This window comes from Felis catus, chromosome A1, assembly GCF_018350175.1.
Source record: "Felis catus isolate Fca126 chromosome A1, F.catus_Fca126_mat1.0, whole genome shotgun sequence".
Classification (NCBI taxonomy): Eukaryota; Metazoa; Chordata; class Mammalia; order Carnivora; family Felidae; genus Felis; species Felis catus.
Genome location: NC_058368.1, coordinates 77,095,367 through 77,113,848, shown reverse-complemented (window position 1 = coordinate 77,113,848; position 18,482 = coordinate 77,095,367). Strand labels below are relative to the sequence as shown.

At 44.9% G+C, this 18,482-nt stretch overlaps 1 long non-coding RNA gene across 4 annotated transcripts in view; it reads right to left on the bottom strand.

Moving 5' to 3' along the window:
- LOC123384902 overlaps positions 1 to 18,482 on the bottom strand; it is a 221,585-nt gene that overhangs the window by 45,189 nt on the left and 157,914 nt on the right. The window contains exon 4 of one of the 4 annotated variants that reach the window (XR_006596680.1): positions 12,604 to 13,447. The exons of the other annotated variants lie outside the window; for them this stretch is intronic. This is a non-coding gene — a long non-coding RNA (uncharacterized LOC123384902). Of the gene's footprint in view, positions 1 to 12,603; positions 13,448 to 18,482 lie in introns of those variants that run through there. 4 annotated transcript variants of the gene reach the window in all.

Sequence of the window (18,482 nt, the reverse complement as noted above, 5' to 3'; positions counted from 1 at the left end):
GAGGGAAAGCACCACCCACCCCTACTGAAGACCCGGCCGAGTACAACAGCCAATCACTAATTGTGTTGTGTCCAACATCCAGAATCCCAAGGTGCCTCACCAGCAGGGTTACTGAAACAAAACAGTATTTTCTAATCATAATATAATAAAAAGTGCTTTTTAAAAAGCAGAATGGGGCACCCGAGTGGATCAGTTGGTTAACATCTGACCTTGGCTCAGGTCATGATCTCGTGGTTCATGAGTTCGAGCCCTGCATTGGGCTCTGAGCTGACAGCTCAGAGCCTGGAGCCTGCTTCGGATTCTGTGTCTTCCTCTCTCTCTGTCTCTCCCTTGCTCACACTGTCTCCCTCACTCTTTCTCTCTCTCTCTCGCATTCTCTCAAAAATAAATAAACAGCAAAAAAAAAAACAAATAAAACAATAAAAAATCTGTCCACTTAAGATTTTAAAGGTTTCTATCTTAAATAACTATTGATAACAGAAGATGTAAAAAACCTTAGGCTCTAGAAAACAGTAACAATTAAGATATTATACATCTCAAATAGCTTAGTAGTTAATAGCTTATGTTATAATGTAAATAGGAAATAAAATACTAAATTGAAGCATTAAATATAACATAATTTAATATTACACAGCTAAAATATTGTCATGTCTAAAGCCAGAGAAAAGGTACTGCTTTGAGTATTTATATTAACCATAATAAAGAATAAAAATACATTAGGTAAGGATCTAACTTGAAGAGTTAGAAAAGGAAGGAAAAAGTCTGAAATGATTTATCAGCCTGGAAAGTGTGGACACCTAAATTAGCAAGGACAAAGGCAATCATTACTTCTCACCGTATTTCCTTTTGTACTATTTAGATGTTGCTCTGTGGGTATGTATTATCTTTTTTAATAGAGTAAGTGCATTTTTTAAGAGCAAGTGATTTCTTCCAGAAGTAAACGATTCCGATGCTGTGTCTCGAAAATGAACCCACGTGTCAGAAAGGAAAGAGGCAAGGGCCAGGGTTGCCTTTGCAGGGTAACCAGTGTCTCAGAGGAGCCCCACGGCCCTCCCAGAGGCCCCCAGACCCCATCCCACACCATAACAAGTGGAGTGGAGACCACAGCCTACGCTCTCTCTAAATCCCACCCTGGATGTGCCCCAACTCACAGCCTGTCTCTGACCTGGAAGAGGGTTATGGGACACAGCTCAGCTCGGTTAAAACTCACAGGGCAGAAGTCTGGGGAAAGGCAGAAGATACGAAACCGAGTCCTGAAAGGGTGAGAGGCAATTCTGGAATGAACTCCGGCGACAGTCCTTATCAGCTCTGCAATCCCAAATGACAGGAAGCCGGTTTTTCTCATCCAAAAACTTGGAGAACAACTCTCACTCTGCAAGTTGCTACAGGTGCTGAGTGAGTTCATGCAAAGTGAATGAATCGTGTGTGCTTAAAAAGGAGCTTCCTTCTTTCTGCCTCCCAGAGGACTCTCCTTTTCCTTCTGGGCAGAAACTCCCACCTGGTGAAGCCATCAGCGGGGGTGCGACCAGCTTTCACCAAATCTGTGAGACTGGCCCAGACCCAGAAAGAATGCAGTTAAAAAGCTAAGATGGACATTAAGAGGATAAATTCTTGCAGCCGTTACTCTGGTTGCAATGATATAAATTGGTGTTTGTATTAGAAACAAACAACACACAAAACAAACAGGAAATGATATAGACATCTAAAGGGAATGTGTTACCTCGGGGCATGCTGGGCTGAGGGTGATAATCAAGGAATGCGGGTCAAGACAACACAGTGTCTCTTCCCCTCTCGGGCGATGCCTAAGCAGATTCACTAAGTGGGAATCATCTTCGTACTGATGACTTCTAAGACATCATCTCCAGCCGGACATCTCAGCTAAGCTCCAGACCAACATATAAATTTGCCTTTCAGACTTCTCCAGCTTGTCACCTCGCGTTAATCCATCTGGGCGGTAACAGGAGGGAGAGACAACAAATACCTATTGCCCTCAGTTCCGAAGCCCAGGAAATCCGACGGCCAGGTGCTACAGATTCGGTATCTGGTGAGAGCCCACTTCCTGGTTCACATGGCAGAAGGGCAGAGGGAGCTCTCTGGGGTCTCTTTTATAAGGGCGCTAATCCCATTCGTGAGAGCCCCACCTTCAGGGCCTGATCGTGTCCGGAGTCCCTTACTCCAAATACCATCACATTAGGGGTTGGATTTCAACATAGGACTCTGGGGGGAACACTGACATTGCCTAACCTCTACCTCAAATTCAGCATACCCACCACTGATGTCCCCATGTTGACCCTAATCCCTTAAATAGGCTGCTTCTCGGGGCGCCTGGGTGGCGCAGTCGGTTAAGCGTCCGACTTCAGCCAGGTCACGATCTCGCGGCCCGTGAGTTCGAGCCCCGCGTCCGGCTCTGGGCTGATGACTCAGAGCCTGGAGCCTGTTTCCGATTCTGTGTCTCCCTCTCTCTCTGCCCTTCCGCCGTTCATACTCTGTCTCTCTCTGTCCCAAATAAATAAATAAACGTTGAAAAAAATTAAAAAAAAAAATATGCTGCTTCTCTATGTCCTGTCCTACCACTGAGCACAACCTGACGATCCAAGGGCTGACTTATGTCTTCTCTTTGAATCTTCGCAGACATCGATTCTCTCCATTCTACACCATACATTTACTTAAAATCCAACCCCTCCTGTCCTTCCTCAACATTTTTAGTTGAAATCTTCTCATCTCTCTCCAGGAGTTATACACATTGGATTCCTCACAGTCTTGTGGTGACGCCCCATCCACTTCATCATCTACAGCAACACCAAACTGGTCATTCTAGAACCTAAAAATGATCAAATCGCCCCCAGGGCTACAAGATTTTCCATGACTCCTTATCACCTACAAACTGAAATCTACAGCCCCTTGTACGGCAGACAAACCATTGTCATTCTTCAGCCTCACCTTCCCATGACCTAGCCACTAGTTTTTGTGAATTAATTTGTCGGATGCTACAGGTGATTTGCCAATTATTTATACAAATCAAGAAGCTGTTTCTTGGCTTTAGTCTTTGCATCTGTCATCCCCTCCTTCTTTTTTTTTTTTTTAATGTTTATTTATTTTGAGAGAGAGGGAGAGTAGGGAAGGGGCAGGGAGAGAGGGAGAGAATCCCCAGCTCAGAGCTCGATTCAGGGCTCCATCTCATGGACTGTGAGATCATGACCTGAGCCGAAACCAAGATTTGGACGCTTAACCAGTGGAGCCACCCAGGCGTCCCTATTATCCCCTCCTCGTAAAATATGTCCTAGAACCACTACCACCCGAGCTCGTGGGCTGCCTCCCTCCCCTGCGAGCCTCTGCCTCTAGCCACCTCCTTTGCCAACACTCAGCCAGCCGCTGCCCAGCTTCCCTTCCTGCTTCTTCCTCCAGGGCTCACGGTGAAAGCGCTCACCACATTGTCACAACTCTGACAGCGGGCATCATTTCCCCTTGTGATCAATTCAAGAGAAGGGATCTGTGGTCTTCATACTGTGATTTGCACATAATTAGGAACTAATGAAATTTCGTCAAATTCAGGGAGGCCTTTCTTTGCCTTCTGGCAGGATTTTGGAGCCCACCCCACACTCCCAGACAGCTGTCCTTTTCAAACTGTCATGACATCTGTAACTTGGCTGCCAATATTTCCCATCCCCGAGGACACACATACAGCATGTGACGACGTGGATGTCAGAATGAATATGTACAAGCCTAAATTCACCACCTCTCAAGCCATCCAGCTTCCTGCCCCTTATTTCTTCCTTTTGCCAGTAACATGCCCAATCCGGAGACCTAATGTCTTGGGGCCCATCACATTCATCCTTCTGTTTGGTCTCTTCCTTAACATTTATTATTCCACAGTATTTCCATGATCGATCTCTCTCTTCATAGTTTCATGCCACTCCGATTTGCTCCTTTATTTCAATAGTAGTCAAGGTGATCTCTGCCTAAATTTAGTCTCTGTCACGTAGCTGAGCCACACAAACTATGGCTTTCATAAAGCCATTCCTCCATTCTGAATTTCAACGTTTCGGTATTTATCTGACATTAAAAACCTCAGTTCTTTTATAATTTGCCCCCAAATTTGCACGGGTGGCTCAGTCGGTTAAGCATCCAACTCTTGGTTTGGGCTCAGGTCAAGATCTCACGGTTTCATGGATTCAAGCCCCACATGGGGCTCTGTGCTGACAGTGTGGAGCCTGCTTGGGATTCTCTCTCTCTCTGCCCCTCCCCCAGTGAGTGTGTGTGTGTGTGTGTGTGTGTGTGTGTGTCTCAAAATAAATATTTAAATGTTTAGTTATTTAACAATTTTTAAATTTATTTAAATAAAATATTTAAATAAAAAGTATTTAAGTGAAATATTTAAATAGAAGTTATTTAAATAAAATTAAATGATTATTTAATTATTTAACATTTTTAATTGTTTGAAAAAAATAATTTGGCCCCAAATTACAAATCCAACTTTATCCAACGTAAATCACCCTAGCAAAGCTTTCTCTCTCGCTCTCTGTTTTGAGTTAGCCTCATTCTTCCCAACAAAAACCACACTCCCACCTGTGTTCATGTGGCTTCATACTAAAATAGCTGACTGCTTCCTTTACTGTCCACACAGATCCTACTCATTCTTCAAGGGCAAACTCAAATTCTAGGTTCCCCTTGATTTTGATCCTCTCTGAATTCTGTATCAGATGCTTTTAGTGCAAATACTGTACTTTGTCACTTCCTAGGCATGATTCGTGTCCTAATCAGGGTGGCTACAACAAAATACCACAGACCGGGTAGCTCATACACGACAGAAATTACCTCGCACAGAGCATAAGGGCTCTGAAGTCCAGACCAGGGTCAGCACAGAGCATGAGGGCTGTCTCCTGGGTCCCATGCAGACTTCTCACTGTGTCCTCACCTGGTGGGAGGGAAGGGCACGCGGAGCTCTGTGGGGTCCTGACAAGGCACTGATATTCTCAGGAGGCTCCACCCTCATGACTTAAGCATCTCTCAAAGTTCCCACGTACTAACACCATCACATTTGGGGGTGAGAACTTCAGCATCTGAATTTGGGGGAGGGGGACACCTTAAGTTCACTAGCAATTCAGGTGTTCATTTTAGGAGTTACCAAATATATACTGTGTGTGTATTTGTGTGGGTGTGTGTGAGTAGAGAGAAGAATAAACATTCCATTGATTAGAAAAAAATAAAAATAAAAGAACCCGCCAGAATCCGTGTTTATCCTCCGGCTCTGGCGTGCTCTCCTTTAATTTTTTTTTAAAATATTTACATATTTTTGAGAGAGAGAGAGAGAGAGAGAGTCCGGGAGGGGCAGAAAGAGAGGGATACACAGAACCTGAAGCAGGTTCCAGGCTCGGAGCTGTCAGCACAGCGCCTGACACGGGGCTTGAACCCATGAATCTTGACATCATGACCCGAGCCGAAGTTGGACATTTAACTGACTGAGCCACGCAGGCGCCCTCCTTTTTAAAATTTGTTTTTAATGTTTATTTATTTTTGAGAGAGAGAGAGAGATAGACAGAGTGGCATACTCTCCTTCAAATATGAATTTTCACTGTGTAAGTCAGAGCCACAGGAGTAATTAACAAGCAGCAAGTTGGGCAATTGATCCCCAGTAAGTGGCTTGCACGATTTTAGAAGCTTTAGTTGAAATGGGTATCATGTATAGACGGAAAACTGCGCCGACCTAGCTTCCTACTATTTCTGATTTGCTCTGATGTTTGGGGACGGATCAGGGGCCTCATCCTCACCCCGAACACACAGAAATTATTTGTGTCGAGAGATATTTCATTTGAGGAAAATCGTTTCAGAGGCAAGGCCTATACTTGTGAAACTTTCGTATGTGGTCATACAAATTGAGAAGACACATTAATGGCTATTCACTAGCCATGGTGTTTGGGTTGAGACAGTAAGATATCCAGGTCGAGGGAGAGGTCCAGTTCAGCGGGAAGCAAAGGCAAGGTCGTAAGTCAAAAGGACGTGGGTAGCGATGAATAGACTGCGTATTGGAAACAGATGGAGTTGACTTAGCACGGCATCTTGACATCATCTAAGGAAACCATCTTTCATGAGCCTCCGCCTGGACCCCTTGTAAGGTCACCTGCACATCAGCTGTTTCCCAGGCTTCTGGGATGGTCTCTTGAGGATCCAGAAGATTCACCAGGATTCCCTGAGTTCTGTGGGCCTGCTTGACAGTTAACTGCAGCCCTGATCCTGAGATGTTATCTTGTCATCTATTTCTAGGACTCTTAACTGCTTGACATTGATCAGGAAGGCTAAAAGGTACATTCATGATTCAGCGAAACAACAGTTTCTTCAAATCTAGATGCCAATGATAGGAGGAAATCAAAATCAATTTAGGCTAAAAAAATTATATTTCAACCTTGATTGAATATCTTTATTTTTCTTCAATCATATATGTTTATCTATTTTTGCAATGACATGGAATGGAAAAGATACAAAGATAGTGCCGTGCCCTTGAGAACAAGCTCTGGGTTAAAATCCAGGATGCATCGGGTACTAGCTTGGCCACGTTGGACAAATTACTTAATGGCTCTGTGTTTCTGCTTTTTCCCCTATAAGACAGGGAGGATATCAGCACTCAGCCCTGAAAGCTGTGTGACATTACACCTGGAACAGTGCTGGTTAGGCACCACAATCGTAATCTTATTGACTCCCTAAACACCTTCTAACTCACCTTGACATTCAAGGCCCTATATATACAAGGAAGATCCGATCTAGAAAATAATCCTTCTGAACGCCTTCAGTAAGTTTGTTGTCTAGCTTTCACCTTCTATTAGCTTTTTGGTCTATGATCAGTTACTTACCGAAATTCACGAGCGAGTAGTAGACCTGCAATTGAACATGGGCCTTATTTGCTCTTTTTCTTGACTATTTCACAGAGGTGGTTTTTTTTTTTTTCAATTATACTTCATTGTAATAGATAATGTACATTCAGGAGTTCAATGGTAGCGTGATTAGCCCTGAAGGATCAGAGTAAAAGATAGGGAGGGCATGGAGGTCAGAATCACGGGGACGCCGACGTAGAGGTGCTGACTGGAGGGGCAGATGAAGGTTCTAAGCCACGTGTGTTTACCCTAGTGTGTCTTCACCTGGGTAGTGATTACACGAATGTAGACGTTTATAAAAATTCATCATGCTATACACAAGCCAAGAAGCATCCGGGGCCACCAGAAGCTGGATGATGCCATGGAGGCATCTCCCCCAGCACCTTCAGGGGGAGCAGGGCCCTGCTGATGTGGGATCCCAGACTCCTGCCCTCCAGATCTACGAGGGATGCACTTCTTTCTCTGTCGATCCACGAGGGATGTTTCTTTCTCTGTCGTAAATGCTCGTCACCGTGACAGACGATGGCCGCCCTGGGAAGGGAAGAGGCTGGGAAGCAATGAGTGGGAGCCTCAGCAGGCCAGCAGCTGGGGGGCTGGTGCCTCGCCTTCGAAAGGAGGGGCGTGGGAGGTGAGCCTCAGAGCCCATCACACGACAGCCACCGCTTCCTTCAGGAGGGCTCATTCTTGATACTGGAGCCCCCGTCTTCGTGAAGTCCCCGCTAGCATCTATCTTTCATGCCACACGCCTGGGTGGACCGCCAGCTGTTGCCGGGATGCCAGCGACGAAGGGAGTGTCCCAGAACGACAGACAAGTAAGAGATGTTGGAAAGAGCTTTGGTGGGAACATTAGGAAGATGTCTCATCTAACCAAAGGATGACTACAACCGGGGGGCAGTGTGAGGGAAGAGTGACTTTTGATGGAGACCCATAAAGAGCTGGCTGGGCGAGGGGCCAACAGTCCGGAAGACGAGACAGCGGGTCCAGGTTAGCGGGACTGGACGTGAACCTCAAAGGCTCGAGCGAGGAAGGAACGTGCAGAGAATGTCTCGTGGGCTACCGTGGCTGGGTCTCTCCAAGTGTCAGCGCGTCTGAGCGCATCCCTGCCCCTTACAACCCTGCCCCGTGAACCCATATACACAGAGCTCATAACCGCCGCTCTAACAGTCTGCTAGACCCGTACAACCATGCACAACTCACATTTGTTACAATAAGGAAATAATTTCAAACTCCTCCCATTGGCGATGAGGCTACCATATAAAGAGCCGTTTGTTGCAAAAACAAGTCTCCGCTTTAAATCTTCTCTTTCCCGGATATGCTATATGCATATATGAGTATGTATGGATACCCTACACATACACATATATGTGTGTGCACATAAAACATGACGAAATAATTCTTTTTAGTATCATAATGAAATCCCTTCGGATGAATATAAATGTATACATACATACAAGTCTGCCTCCGCGCTCCAAGCCCGATGCCACCAGTGTGTTGATAGTAAGTGGAAGTAAAGGGGGACTGATGGGTGGCAAAGATGCAAAAGGACAAGAGGCAATGAAAGTCGCCCCTGGACGGACACCATCCTGAGAGCCAGCCCCACTCCAAGCCCATCTGGGTCCCGCTTTGGAAAAGTATTTGCAGCCTCTGTCTCTTGAAGTCACAGAAACCAGTATGCGCCTGGCTTCTACTCTGTGAACAGCAAGCAGCTTGGAGGGGACAGGCAGCGGGGCCTGGAGCAGAGCCACACGGGTGCCCCGGGACGGGAGTTGGGGGGGGGCAGAAGTCAGGGTACAAACAGCTTCAGAAGACTCTTCAGTAGACTCCTCAGGCTCGTGCGTCCTCCCCGCACTTGTCCACAAGCTGCCACGCGGGCCTGTCGTGGGACGCTCCGGGGCTGGGAACTTTGCCCTTAAAAGCAAATGGACTTAACTATTAAGTGTCAACAAAGCTGCTGGGGAGGATCACAATTTTCATCAGTGTGCATAATTTTGTTGCCGTTGTTGGTTATCCCTCTGTTAATTTACTACATTCAGGTAAACAAAATTCCACATGCCTTTTATTGCTGGGTCTTTTTGTTTGTTTTGTTTTGTTTTTTAGGTTTTTTTTGGGTTGTTGTGCGTGTTTGGTTTTTTTTTTTCTTGTTGTTGTTTTTTGGTGGCTTTTTTTTTTTTTTTTTTTTTTTTTTGTGGCCCTGGCAACAGTCTAAGATCCTGGGTGTAGATTCACAGTTTCCTGGCACACCACATACATACACATATCGATACCTGTGAGAACTCAGTTAACGCGGTGACAGATTTCGCGGAAGGAGTGGTCATCAGGGCCTAGCCTGCCAGGCGCTTTGCTTGCTTCCTGTGCCTGTCACCAGTCTGCTAATGAGCTTGGCTTTGCAGAAGAATCATGGGGAAGGCACTAAAGGTAACAAGCGATCACTTGTTTTCTCTTTCTCAAAGGAAAAAAAAAAACTGCGATGTAAAATACAAAGTATACATAAGGAGATGAGAGGGAAAACAGAAAGCATACATGAGGAGATTAAGGAAGAATAGAAAGCATACACAAGGATGGGCGCCCGGGTGGCCCAGTCAGTTAAGCATCCGACTTCGGTTCGGGTCATGATCTCGCAGTTCGTGAGTTCGAGCCCCGCGAAGGGCTCTGTGCTGACAGCTCGGAGCCTGGAACCTGCTTCGGATTCTGTCTCTCCCAATCTCTCTCAGCCCCCGTTTACACTTTATCTTTCTCTCTCAAAAATAAACATTAAAAAAAATTGAAAGGAAGAGAAAGTATACACAAAGGGGCATAAGAAAGAATAGAAAATATCCGTAAGGAGAACTATTCCTTCAATTCCCGCATCCATGTTCTTCCCCATCAGCGGACACAGAGGATGATAGGAAGAACATTCACGGATGAGGCTCCAAAAAGCTCCGGGATTTGTAACTCGCCGTGGACCCCATTCACATTTCCGCAGATACGTGCGTGAACGGCGAGGACCTTCCTTTCCTTGGATGTATCAAGACAAAGGCTCGTCCAGCAGTGGGTCCACCTGGGCCCAGAGAGCACCAACCTGCAGAGCACAGGGTCAGGGAGCCAGTGCTGTGCACACCCACCATCCCACGGCCACATCTCCTGGTCCCAACCAACTGGATTTCTCAGTCCCTGGCAGAAAACGTCCACCTTTTGTTTACAAAATATTATCTATATAAAGACAAAAAGGAGGAAAATAACAGGAAAGCAGGCATATTTAGTCCTGTCAGATAAGTGCGAAATTGGCTTTTACAAGCTGGAAGGAAGCTGCCTTCAGGGTGTCCGAGGAAATCTGCACAAGGACGATCTATTTTCGTATTACAGAATTGAAGCCGTGCACCTGAAATGGATAAAAATAATCTCCTGTGTCTGAGAAACACACATGATCCAACGGGAACCTCTAAGACAACTATTTAGACTTTTTTTTTTTTTTTTTTTTTTTTACCATAGTGCACAGTCCCAAATGACTTGAGTGGTCTGATGCCTGCTAATAGGAGAGTATTGGGAGAGGGGTCTACAACAGAAGAGCTTCAGGCAGAAATACCAGGCGGACAGTGCGAAGGACTTTACTCCAAGGGAAGGCCGGCGAACGCATTGCCCTCGATGCCTAACTGCCTCCCGCGCCGACACCTACAGCCACGCTGTGGAGCCCAAAGCGTCAGCACCACAGCAATTTCCCATTTAAATCCGCTGCAACCAGGGGCGCCTGGGTGGCTCAGTTGGTCAAGCATCTGACTTTGGCTCAGGTCATGATCTCACAGCTCCCGGTTTCAAGCCCCCCATGGGGCTCTGTGCTGACAGCTCAGAGCCTAGAGCCTGCTTTAGATTCTGTGTCTCCCTCTCTCTCTCTGACCCTTCCCTGCTCATGCTCTGTCTCTCTGTCTCTCAAAAAATAAAATAAAATGTTAAAAAAAAAATTTAAAAACAAAATTACAAAAACGACGTGCCTGGGCAATAAATACGAATTGCCTATTGTAGTAACAACTATTTCTGCTGAGAAGCTAAAGCATTTTTTTAAGCATGATTGAATCGCACGCGGTACCCCATATGCTATTACAATGCCACGACGTGCTTACCGTGACCGGATGTGTGAAAATACAAACCCAAGTGTCACACCCATGAGGTGCAGGACCGTAAGTCTCCTACTGGATTTGTCTGAAGACACTAGGTTTTCAAAATGTGTTCCATTTAAACACCTGTAGCATGAGCCCTAACGTAAAGGCAATTGAACGAGAATAAATGGCCCCCTCACTGCTATGCTCACGTGAAGTTTTATTTTCTTCAAACAGTTCCTTGCTTCCACTTGCCGAGATATTGTTTTGGGGCCACATAAAAGGTCCTTTGTGACAGAGAGTGAGATGCGATCTCTTACGAAGCCTGGCGGTGTCTCGAGATCTATCCTACGTTCTTTATCAAGTTCCTTTTAATTATAAATGGAATACAGACCTCAAGGGGGAAGGTTCTCCGTCAACACAGAAATACTTTTATTTCCAATTTTCCAACCGCTTTGCTGGTTTCTTCTTAGCGCTTCTTCCTTCTGTTACCCCACCTTGATTTCCTCCTATTTTTCATCCTGACCCGCACGCAAGTGATTGTAAATATGCTTTCTAGAATCTGGCTTCCGGTTCTTTCTTTTCAGTTCACAGCCTGGGGAAGGCAGGCATGAGCCCATAAAAATACAATCTTTAATCTTAAGGACTTCCTGTCCAGAAAGGCGTCAGAGCAGACCAAATGGCACCAAGAGAGCAGCATGGCCCTCGGCGGCTCCCGGTGTGGATAAACAACCCTGATGAAGAGTTACGCTCTCTTAGGGAGATTCTCGATGCTTCTGCATCAGAAACAGTCATCTTGCCTATGCTGAAATTTCAGTGTGTTTCCCTGGGAATAAAATGAAGCCTGTTCAGAGGGTGAATGCCAGAGAGTGTTGGATTTCCTTCCCTGGGTTAGAGAAACACAATAACTCTGTTATGGGCCTTCCCTCTGGTACCTAGAAACCACCAGAAGGCTGGGGGAGGACCGTTTTACTCAGACCCAGCTGTTAGTTTTTCCTTGTAGCTCCGGCGTCCTGAAACATTTGCCCAGTCGCTACCCCCTTGGCTTCCGAAAGGTCTGACAACGTCCCTCTGTGCCACGGTGGAAAGAGGCCAGTCTCAACCCTGTGCCTACGAATCCCGCACTGGAGCGCGCGTCTTGAAATCATGCCAGCCTAGGGCTTCCCACCTCTCTACAGAACCTCAGTTTGGATTCTCTCCTCCGCCTGCGAGAAACAGATACTCCCTGAAAACAATGGACTGTAAATTGAGAACAGTTAAGAATCAACATCAGTTTCTCATAAATCTAATTTCCAATTTCCCACCAGTCTGGCCTCTGTGTACAAAGTCTAACACACACTCCCCTCTGGGGATTGCACACCCACGTTCAGAGACCCACCTTGACTTATTCAGCCGGTTTTTCTCGTCAGTGGAAAGAAACAATGTAATCCAGCAGAGCAATTGTAGGAGGAAGTTATTAGAAATGGGTAGATTTATTGTAATTTCTTTTTTCTATCCTGACTGGGCGTGGAAGGGGAGATAAACATCTACGTAGCAAATGCATAGAACATTTTTTCCATGCTAACTTGCAGCTGCCTGGATTAAGTGTGCATGTTTACCATTCTGTGGAAAAATATAGGAAAAGCGTCTAAAAGAAAGTATGATTATAGGAAATAATCATTCATGGATGTAACCTAAGAATATTTTATTCATTTTGATGCAGCCAGGAAATAGAAAATAAGATTTTGTATCTGCTAATAAAAACTACCAAACATCATACAAATATTGGAGTGAATATAGCTCCTGTAACTAAAATAGTCCTTAAAGAGTTTGCTGTCATTGCGACACTGAGCCTGGGTGGCTCAGTGTGTTAAGCAGTTGACTTCAGCTCAGGTCATGTCTCACAGTTCGTGGGTTGGAGCCCTGTTCGGGCTCTGTGCTGACAGTTCGGAGCCTGGAGCCTGCTTCAGATTCTGTGTCTCCTTCTCTCTCTGCCCCACCCCTACTCATGCTCTGTCTCTCTCCGTCTCTCAAAAATGAATAAGCGTTAAAAAAAAAAATTAAAAGATAGAGTTTGCTGTCATTGCAAGGTCAGATTCAGCATAAATCCTCGAGGTCGGGCTTCTTAGATGCGAAGTCACTTTTACGGAGACATTTTAGGTACCATAAGCAGTGTCTGTTATTTCTATATGGTTGAAATCCTTTTCTTACTGTTGTGACAACAGAAGAAAATGTATGACGCTGAAATCTAAGAAACGCCAAGTGTCTCCTTTTAAAGCCGCTATTCCTTAAATATCCTTGCCATCCCATTTCTCAGCTCCTACGGTGTGATGAACGCTTCTCAGACGTTTATGATGAGATGTCATCGTTTAGGTGGACGGGGATAAAGTAAGCTTTCTCTCGCGACTTCTCTACCAGGACGGCTCACCGGGAGTGCTTATGGCATCGTGTAGCATTTAATGGTTCACACGGACTCTAGATCTCACTACAGAAGATCTTGATAATGACTTTAATGACCATATCAACCTGTAGCTGGAAAACAAAATATATAAAGTGGCTTACCTGCTAAACTTTATCTTTAAAGTAAATAAGATCTTGCTAATGTGGGTGTGTCCTGGGATTTTATTTTATTTTTTTTAATTTTTTTTCCCCAACGTTTATTTATTTTTGGGACAGAGAGAGACAGAGCATGAACGGGGGAGGGGCAGAGAGAGAGGGAGACACAGAATCGGAAACAGGCTCCAGGCTCTGAGCCATCAGCCCAGAGCCTGACGCGGGGCTCGAACTCACGGACCGCGAGATCGTGACCTGGCTGAAGTCGGACGCTTAACCGACTGCGCCACCCAGGCACCCCTGTCCTGGGATTTTAAAAAGCCCCCTTGAAAATTAGATTTTGCTCTCTGTATTAATAATGAGGAAGTTTAATACTTTAAAAAGAAAGAAAGAGAGGGGACGTCTGGGTGGCTCATTCGGTGTCTGACTCTTGCTTTTGGCTCAGGTCGTGATCTCAGGGGTCACGGGATCCAGCCCCGTGTCGGACCCTATGCTGACAGCGTGGAGCCTGCTTGGGATTCTCTCTCTCCTTCTCTCTCTGCCTTTTCCCCACACGCACACTCTCTCTCTCTCTCTCAAAATGAATACATAAACATTAAAAAAAAAAAAAAGAAAATAAAGAAAGAGAAGCAGTGAGAGTAGAGAGAGCTCAGGACAGTAGCTGGGAGCCCTGGGTCTCCACCCTGGCTAGGCCAACATGACAGCAACAAATCACTTCCCTTCTCCGGGCCTCAGTTTCCCCCTCTGTGAGTCTCCTCTAGGATGCACGAGGCCCACGCCAGAGCCCAAGGGCAACACTCATCCTGCCCACGTAGTATGTTCCGGCTGCTCTTCGCACACTCACCCCATCAACACTCCCAAACCCCACGAGGCACCTCCTATTGGAGGAGGACCCTTCACCCCGAGAGGCAGGGCTCTGATTGAAACTGGGGCCCACTACAGAACCAAGCTGCTGACCACTGCGCCACACTGCCTTTTCCATCTGGGGCTCTGGCTCTCGTTCGAAAGGGAGTGAGACAAGACAGTGTTGGCAAGAAAGGTCTGTGAGACATGTTTACAAATCAGGGAGACTCACTCTGTAGCTGTGCACGCACTGATCTGCCTGCCATCAACAGCCGGGTTTGGGCTTTGCCGTCCTATCAGGAGGCTGTGGGGGGGGGGGGCAGTCACACTTTCAGGGGAAATGGAGGGGTTCGGTGACCAGACGCCCAGCGTCTTATCCTGCGCCGTGACGTGTCCAAAACTGGACTTAAAAAGTACAAATCGTGTAGAATGCCCAGAGGGGAGCAGACTTCTACTAGTAGATTCCCGCTTGCAAGATCGACGGGGAAATTGTTCCACAAAACTGAGAACCACTGTATTCATCTACGAAAGAGCTAGTCAGCTTTTCTTTGTCTCCGCGGTGGTGTTCACAATCTTCTACAAGATTTAGGCAAAGTAGATTGTTTTTTGAGAAAAAAGCAACAGCGCATCCCATATTTTATCACCATTAGTAAGCAAATGGTAACAACTGCAGGTGTGAGCACAGCAGGATGGTTTTCTGCACTCTCCAGTCTGGAGGAGAATTTCAAAACACCCGATGTGATGTCCTTGGGTCACGCCAGCCCGCTCTTCTTAAAGGTACAAAGTCACTCTTTTAGGAACAGCCTACTCAGGATCTATTATTTTTTCACGGACTATCCAGTCGGGATCTAAAACTCAACGTGTTTTCATCCACTCTTGTTTCTTTTCAAAGATTTGCAAATAATGGCGCACTCATTTTTACCCCCCCCCCATATCTTTTTATTTCGAGCCTTTCATATCTGAAGCTTGGATCATTGCCTTTGTTTGAGCTGCTTACAGATTATTAGGGTAATTGCTTGAAGACTTAAGAATTGCTATACTGGAATAATTGCATTATTTTCCACTTAGCTGTATCTTTCTCTCAAATAGGCATACTGCTTCTGAACGTGTTTGGAGTACCTGCCCTCCTTTGTCTCACGGTGTGGCTCTCCAAACCACCTAAGTGGTCTGCAAGGAGTGAGAAAGGACCCAGTGACTTTTCCAGAAGGGAATGGACTCCAGACACTGTTCCTGCTCAGTGATTCTAACCTGGCATCATCCTGTCATGATGATAAATTGTATGTACGATTCATAGCCGAAGCAGATGGGAGAGTGCTGGTTATTAAAATCTAAATCTGTTTTCCAAACAAAAAGAGAACTGTTTACTTCTCAATGAAACATAGACCCCTCATAAAGGACATTTTGAATATTCCAGTGTTACTCACTGAAGGAAGTATGCAGTAAGGGACACCTAGGCTCTAACACAATGAAGGTTGGTTCTAAGAGAAGTAAAATAGAAGGGCCTCATTCATTTAGTCACCAGGTTCACTGAATGCCTGCTAGCTTCCAGGAATAGAAAGATTTACCAGAAAATATGTTGTAAAAATAAATAATATTTTTCTTTCCATTAAAATACTCAATTTGCAGGCAAATAAACCTGATGGTGTGTTATTCTAGCCTCATCACAGAGAGAGACTGTTTTAAGATGTGCTATACGTCGGCAAAAAAAAGAGATGAGATACATTTGGCTTTTAAAACACTTGTAAATTCACTAACCTTCCAGACCATTCAAAAACCCAGATCTCAAGATTTAAGCCCAGAGATGGAGCAAAATAATGTAAAGGTTAAATGAACTTCGTTTGTTGGCCCTGGGGTTTTATTCCAGCCACAGGGAAGGAAAATCAAGAGATTTGCAGGTCCGGATTTATTGATTTACTCATTCACTCTTAATTTAGCAACTATCGATTGAGCTCTACTATGTGACAGTATTGTGGAAACTTCTGGAAACTATCATTAGCACATTATTGACCCCAGAAGTCCTCTTGGTTCCAGATGCATTCGTTGTACCTTTGGTGAAGCTGAAGGGTGTTAGTCAGTGAGATTACCTAGATGATCTCCGAAAGAACATTCATTAAAAAAACACAAATTCTATTTATTACCCCACCACGTGCTGGAGACTTCTCATTCATTATCACATATCTCTACAACAATTCCGAGACGTTTCAGGGATCACTTACAACGAACAAATCTGGGTCTTAGGCGGGAAATTCTGCCCGACGCCTCACAGATGAAGTGGCAGGGTGGAACTTGAACTTAGCATTGAGTGACCCGGAAGTGCCATCCCATTTCAGTGTGCCACACTGTCCTCCAGGGAAGGGACACGGCTCTCCATCCAGGCAAGCGTGCAGTCCCGACCTCTGAATACTTACAGAAAAAAAAAAGTGCATTCTTCCATTTTCATGTCGGTACCGATTTTCTTTTTCTTCAACGAGTTACAGTTCAAGCATTTTATCTTCAGAAAATGTAACTATAAATTCCCATGGGCCAGGAGCTGCCGAAACTTACCAGAGACACCTGGTAATTGAAGGGACAATCTAAGGGGCGTGTGATGTGTCCATTCTTGTGGATTTTCTAAGCCATATTCCTGAATAATGCTATCATCAAAACCCAAACCACTAGATTATATTATCCTCTCTCTCTTAGAGAAAATTCTTCACACAGGTTGAAATTTAGTGCAATTTCCTGAGGTGGGAAGGGATGGTATAAAAGGCTTTCATTAGAAAACTTCACTCCTGCAACAAACCTTTTCCTGAGGGCTTCCTTACACCAGCCCTGTGTCCGAAATTCAGTGTTGAACAGAAGTGTATTTGGCCTCTACTCTCATCAAACTTACATTCAATGAGCGCAAGATACAGAGAATAATCGCATACAAGTTACAACTCTAAGTACTTTGAAGGATGAAAACATGATGCTTTAAGAGTGGGTCATCATAGGGTTTGACCTAGGCAGGAAATTCTCCTGCAAAACCATAGTCAAAAATGATCCTGCAGAATATAAGCTATCCGTTTTTGTTAGAATTCATATAGGAAGCATTCTTCGTAGAAGTAGGTCAACTAAAATATGTTTCACTACTTGGTTGTGTGTGTTTCTTGTGGGTCGTTTTTTTGTTTGTTTCGTTGGTTGGTTAGTGGGTTTTTGTTTGTTTTTTGTTTTGTTTTGTTTAGTTTTAGCCTTTCATCTGACAAAGACCAACTCTACTCTAATCTAGTACAATCTAATGCTCTCCTGAAAATACACTTTCTAGAAACTCGAGGCTAAATTCGCTGTCAACAGTATTAAGATATGATTCACTTACCTTTGTCACTTTTTTTGTTCTCTTTGTACTTTAATCGCTCTGTTTTAGATATGCTTTAACATTTAATATGCCGCAAACTTTTTTTGTAAATTGTTAAGTAGAACTAAAGAGGACTGGTTAATAAACAGCATATTTTTAATTGTCAACAGATTGGTTGCAGGATTTAATTTTTTTTTTTTTTTTTTTTTTTTTTTTTTACTGGAACCCTGGTTGAACCTGAACTAGGAGCTGAAAATTCCTTTGGAGTTTTGAGAAGATAGCAAAGGAGCACCAGTGGGTGAATTTGTAACAAAGCCCAAGGCAGTAAATCTCTTGGGATCACTCAGACCAAAGGTCTTAAATATCCTTCAGGAGGAAAAAGTCAAAACTTACAACAGTCTTTCACTTTTCAACTTTTTACAACAATGAAATGAAATGCCTGTCCGTTCATTCAACGTCCCACCTCACACCAGATTGGTGGAATCTGATCACAGCAAACTGCCTCACTGTCCATCATCCTCCCAGACTTAGGCAGGGAGAAACAAGGGAAGCCCAGTTCACAGACATCTGGGAAGGTCAGTGGTGACTGGTGTCACGCTCCCCACTGAGAAACCAGCATCAATGTCCACGCTTGCCGTACGGGGAAGCCGCAGAGCCAGCGTCAGGGACACACACGCGTTATACACACACACACACACACACACACACACACACGCACGCACGCACACCCCTTAGGCTGCTCACACTTAGAGCAATATCCTCTTAGGAAGTTCTACGGGAGAATTACACAGGTTGGTTGAGAGTTACATCGGTCACATGAACTTCTCGTTCCTGCCCATTTCACTATCTGGCTACTTT